General features: G+C 44.8%; 1 protein-coding gene across 2 annotated transcripts in view; it reads right to left on the bottom strand.

Moving 5' to 3' along the window:
- Positions 1-3022, bottom strand: part of Aars1 (alanyl-tRNA synthetase 1) — a 21892-nt gene extending 18870 nt beyond the window's left edge. Inside the window, exon 1 of one of the 2 annotated variants that reach the window (XM_031341445.1) lies at positions 2609-3022. The gene's annotated coding sequence lies outside the window, so the exon portion shown is untranslated. The remainder of the gene's footprint in view (positions 1-2608) is intronic. The other variant, XM_031341446.1, reaches the window with a different exon arrangement.
- Between the last annotated feature and the right edge of the window lie 2476 nt (positions 3023-5498).

The raw sequence follows: 5498 nt of genomic DNA, 5'->3' as shown, positions 1-5498 counted from the left end.
AAAAAAAAAAAAAAAAAAAAAAAATATATATATATATATATATATATATATATAATAAAACAGATACTATTCTACATCCATCAGCATAGAGTTTTTTTGTTTTGTTTTTTGAGACAGGGTTTCTCTGTGTAGCCCTGGCGGTCCTGGTACTCACTCTGTAGACCAGGCTGGCCTCGAACTCAGAAATCTGCCTGCCTCTGCCTCCCAAGTGCTGGGACTAAAGGTGTGTGCCACCACTGCCCGGCAGCACAGAGTTTTTAAACACACCCGCAAAGCACAAGACATCCTGACTCAGCTGACCACAACTCTAACTGATCTACTTACAATTCAGTTAGCATATCACTCGGACAGAAGCCCCAAAGGGACAAAAAGATGGCGAAACAGGCTGAGTAGGGGAAAAATGGACTTATACTCCTACAGGGTCTTGCTAATCACCATAAGGAGTCAAGGTTTTCAGAAATCTTGTTACACCGCCTTCTCTTTTCAGTCCTCCTCCGCATGCCTCTCAATGGCTACAAGACTGACTTTACCTTTATAGTCATAGTTGCTAAAGAAAACAAAGTGCTTCTCTGTACAGACAAGCTGAGGTAAAGTTACATTCTAGAGCACATCTGAACTTCCCACCTTTGCCTACTCATCCAACAGAATGAATGTGGACTGTGCCCTAGGAACCAGCGGAGAACCAGCACCCTCCATAGGGAGGCCACTACATACCAACATAACCAGTGTTGTACACTGGGATCTAACAAGTTGGCCATTATCCTATGGAGACTGAAGACTGTTCAAAGCTGTGTCCACAACCAGACAATCCCAAAGCTCGGGAGGCTGAGGAAGGAAAATTGAGGGTTCCAGATCAGAGACCCAGACCTCAATAAATAAGGTTACCAACATTACAACTTGTACTTTCTTCGATATACTTAAGAAATCTGTAGCAGAGAGGCAGGACCGAAAACAGTACATCCCAGCAGGGGTTAAAAGGCCTTCAGGACTTTTATTTATTTATTTGTATTTGCAAGCTTGGGGCCAAACCCAGGGCCTGGAACTATAAGGTGACTTCAGTCACAGGACCTTGTAACATATTTCCATTTACAAGCCAGGCTCCTTTCCCTCCTTTCCTCTCTTCCTAATGACTTCATTTTGATCAATCACAAAGAAACACTCTTAAGCGAACCTTTCCCTTCTTCACCAGGCTCCCCCTCTTTATACTGTCTCCTAGCCTCAAATCATCATTTGCTGTGATTATTTAATGCTCACTTCCCAGTCCCAGTATATGTTACATCTCAGTAGGTATCCTGGCTGGTTTCACCATTACAGTGTTTTTAGTATCCAGTAAAGCGGTCATTAAACACATGCTCATGATTAATTATACTAATGTGTATAAATAGCATGCTCTACATTAACATACTCCAAAGCACACGAGGAAACTCAGACTGAAAAATTGCTGAATAAACTTCAGGTGAACCTGAGGGCATCAACTGTTATGATTAAGAATGGAGTTGGGGGCTGGAGAGATGGCTCATCAGTTAAGAGCACTGACTGCTCTTCCGAAGGACCTGAGTTCAAATCCCAGCAACCACATGGTGGCTCACAACCATCTGTAATGAGATCTGACTCTCTCTCCTGGAGTGTCTTAAGAGAACTTATGGTATACTTGCATATAATAAATAAATAAATCTTTAAAAAAAAAAAAAAAGAATGGAGTCAGGAGGGCTGGAGAGATGGCTCAGTGGGTAAGAGCACTGACTGCTCTTCCAAAGGTCCTGAGTTCAAATCCCAGAAACCACATGGTGGCTCAAAACAATCCGGAATGAGATCTGACGCCCTCTTCTGGTGTGTCTGAAGACAGCTACAGTGACCTTAGTTATAACTGAAATAAATCTTTAAAAAAAAAAAAAAAAAAAGAATGGAGTCGGGCCGAGGGTCGTAGCACAGGCCTTTGGTCTCACCACTCTTGAGGATCTCTGTGAGTCGAGGCTAGCCTGGTCTACAAGGTGAAACCCTATCTCAAAACAACATAAAGAATCGAGTCTGGGGCTGGTGAGATGGCTCAGTGGGTAAGAGCACCGACTGCTCTTTCAAAGGTTCTGAGTTCGAATCCCAGCAACCACAGGGTGGCTCACAAGCATCCCTGATGTGATCTGACGCCCTCTTCTGGTGCGTCTGAAGACAGCTACAGTATATTATGCCAGAGCGAGCCTGGCTGGCAGAGGTCCTGAGTTCAATTCCCAGCAGTCACACACATGATGGCTCATGGCCATCTGTACAGCTACAGTGTAGTCATACACATAAAATAAATAAAATAAACTGTCATGTGGAACTGTGAATGAAATAACCCCTCACCCCCCACTCCAAAAAAAAAAAAAAAAAAGAATCGAGTCTAGAGTGCTGGCTCACGCCTGTAATTCCAGCACTCAAAATGCTGAGGTAGGAGAACTGCTCTGAGTTCAAGGCCAGTCCGGACTACAGAATTCAGGCCAGTCTGGGGTAAGGTGTGAGAACCTAATCAAGAATGAATGGAGATGCCTCTTAGAGAGACTACATCCATCTTGGTCACCCTGCTCTTCAAGCCTGGGTTCCTACTAAGAGATTAACATTAGAGGAGACAAACCCTTAGCTCTGGGTGGTGACTGGAGAGCAACCGCGATCTTCCCAAGGTCTTGGTCCTCCGCAAGTCCACCCGAAGCTACACCACTTTCAGTGCTCCGAGGGAATAGCAAAAGCTCCTCTTGCTATCCTGCTCCTCCGGAGCCCGGGTTCGACCCAGGTCGGGGCGGGATCGCCCGGCAGCCGGATGCAGCTGCCCCTCCCCCTCCAAGCGCTGGCTCTTCTCGTAGAGCTCTGCGGCCTCGCTTACTTTTTTCCCCAGGGTTCGGATCCCCAGGTCCTTGCCAGAGCCCACCGCCACTCGCCCGCAGTTACCTGCTGCCTCAGATGCGCACACAGAGCTCTACCCACCCGCCACAGCCGGTGCCAGACCCGCACCTCGCCATCCAATCAGAGCGCTCTGATGAAAAGCGACCCGTTACGCCTTGTCATCCACAGATGTTATTGGTCCTCTGACATGCCAATCATTCGGAGCGCGAATGAGCTAACAAGCCGGTTTCTGGGAAGGCTCCTGGGCTCGGCTGATGCAATGCTCGAGAAAGCTGGGACATGGGGTGTCACGTGACGGGGTCGGCTATTGGCTTCAGGAGGCCGACATTTTGAGTCCTATAGGCCAAGCCCTAATAGTTGACAGTTAACTAGAGGGTTGAAAAAATGAATTTGGTGGGGATCACAGGTTTTGGTATAGAACTCCTGTTTAACTGCAAAGTAATACACGTACCTCAGAAGTTCATTTTTCGACCTTTTGAAACGGAGCAAGGTGGCCTTGAAATCAGGGGATTTGCCAGTATTACAGGCATAACCCAATCAAATGTTCTTATTGTTACCCCGTATAGACTTGTATGTACTCTGGACTGAAATAAGAGCTTCAACCACGCCGAAGTGCTTTAGCACTGACAAGACAGGTTGGCCTTGCCTCCAGAGTAGGTGGAAGTACAGTCCTATGCCACCAAGCATAGCTTTTTTTTTTTTTTTTTTTTTTTAGATTTTTTGAGACAGGGTTTCTCTGTGCAGCCCTGGCTGTCTTGGAACTCACTTTGTAGACCAGGCTAGCCTCAAACTCAGAAATCCGCCTGCTTCTACCTCCCAAGTGCTGTGATTAAAGGCATGTGCCACCACTGCCCGGCCAGGCATAGCTTTATATTTGTCCTTCAGGTCCCAATTTGAAGAAATTCAGGTCTTGAATTTGAAGAGGAAGAAATAACCTAACCCAAGTTAAAGGACATCTGTCCCTCTGTTTGCTTTAGAAAAATAGTCAACGTTCTTAGGAAAAGCCTATAACGGTGACGCACATCCATAATCCCAGCAGTTGAGCTACAAGAGGATCGGGAGTTTAAGGCCACTCTTGGGCATTGGGCCCAGTCTCAAAATACCACACACAAAACCAAAAATCTATAGGCAAGGCATCACACTAAAAATTTCACTCACCGTTTAGTTTTTAAACTGTATTATTAGGTCTTCTAGTAGCATTTTTTCACAGATGAGGAAACCCCAAATTACATGAAAACTGTTTCATGATGTTGTACAGTTTTACAGAACAAAGAGAGTCACAAATCAAGGCAATTTAAAAACATAGTGGTGGTTATATCTGAGAGGTGACTATAGCAAGATGGAAAGCTCTTCTATAGGTCCAAGATGTTATCTGATGGCATCTCTAGCTTTTTGGTTGGTGATAGATAGTAGTCTGGTAAGTTAATAGGTTCCAAATTGTTTCTATCTGTTAGTGCAAGACTTTAGTTCCAACACAGAAAAGGACAAAGAATGTCTGGTTTCAGAAGGCTAGAGCTAGTCCAAGACAAAGTAAGACTCTGGACCTGTCTCCACAGTACTGACCTCAGGTCAAATCAATTAGTATTTGCAGACACAGTCCCTTTCCAGGGGTTTTTGTTCACAGCTATATAGCAAGACCATGTCTTTTTATTTTTATTTTCCTGTTTTTACGTAGCCCCTGGCTATTCTAGAACTCAACAAATAGACCAAGATGGCCTTGAACTCACAGAGATCTGCCTGACTCTGCCTCCCAAGTGTTGGGTGAAGGGCAGGTGCTGAGCTGGAGAAATGGCTCAACAATTAAGAGCACTGACTGCTCTTCCAGAGGACCTGAGTTCAATTCCCAGCAAGCACATGGTCACATGGTGGCTCACAACCATCTGTAATTGGATCTGATGCCCTTTTCTGATGTGTCTGAAGAGAGCTACAGTGTACTATAAATAAAATAAATAAATCTTTAAAAAAAAAATAAAGGCAGGTGCCACTATACCTGGACAGGATCAGCATTTCTTTTTTCTTTTCTTTCCTTTCCTTTCTTTTTTTCTTTCTTTCTTTGTTTTTTTGTTTTTTGTTTTGTTTGTTTGGTTGGTTGGTTGGTTTTTCGAGACAGGGTTTCTCCGTGTAGCCCTGGCTATCCTGAAACTCACTCTGTAGACCAGGCTGGCCTGGAACTCAGAAATCCACCTGCCTCTGCCTCCCAAGTGTTGAGATTAAAGGCATGTGGCACCACTGCCCGGCAGGATCTGCATTTCTTAAAATATAGACACTACTGTTGTGAAGGAATTTCTACTTGTTGATCAATTCAGCAACAAATGACAAATTTGAAATTTCTTGTTTTTTGTTTTGTTTTGTTTTTGTTTTTGTTTTTCGAGACAGGGTTTCTCCGTGTAGCCCTGGCTATCCTGGAACTCACTCTGTAGACCAAACTGGCCTCAAACTCAGAAATCAGCCTGCCTCTGCCTCCCAAGTGCTGGGATTAAAGGCGTGCATCACTACCGCCCAGCGACAAATTTGAAATTTCAATCAACCTTCTGGAGAAGGCTTCCATGGATCTTTGGCGAGAACATTCTCATTACGCATGCGCAAGCCAGCGCAGTTCCCTGCCCCCTCTTATGATTGGCTGG

Source organism: Mastomys coucha, unplaced genomic scaffold, assembly GCF_008632895.1.
Source record: "Mastomys coucha isolate ucsf_1 unplaced genomic scaffold, UCSF_Mcou_1 pScaffold22, whole genome shotgun sequence".
NCBI classification, from domain to species: domain Eukaryota; kingdom Metazoa; phylum Chordata; class Mammalia; order Rodentia; family Muridae; genus Mastomys; species Mastomys coucha.
Note: the sequence above shows the minus strand (reverse complement) of the source record. Positions and strands in the feature narration are given on the sequence as shown.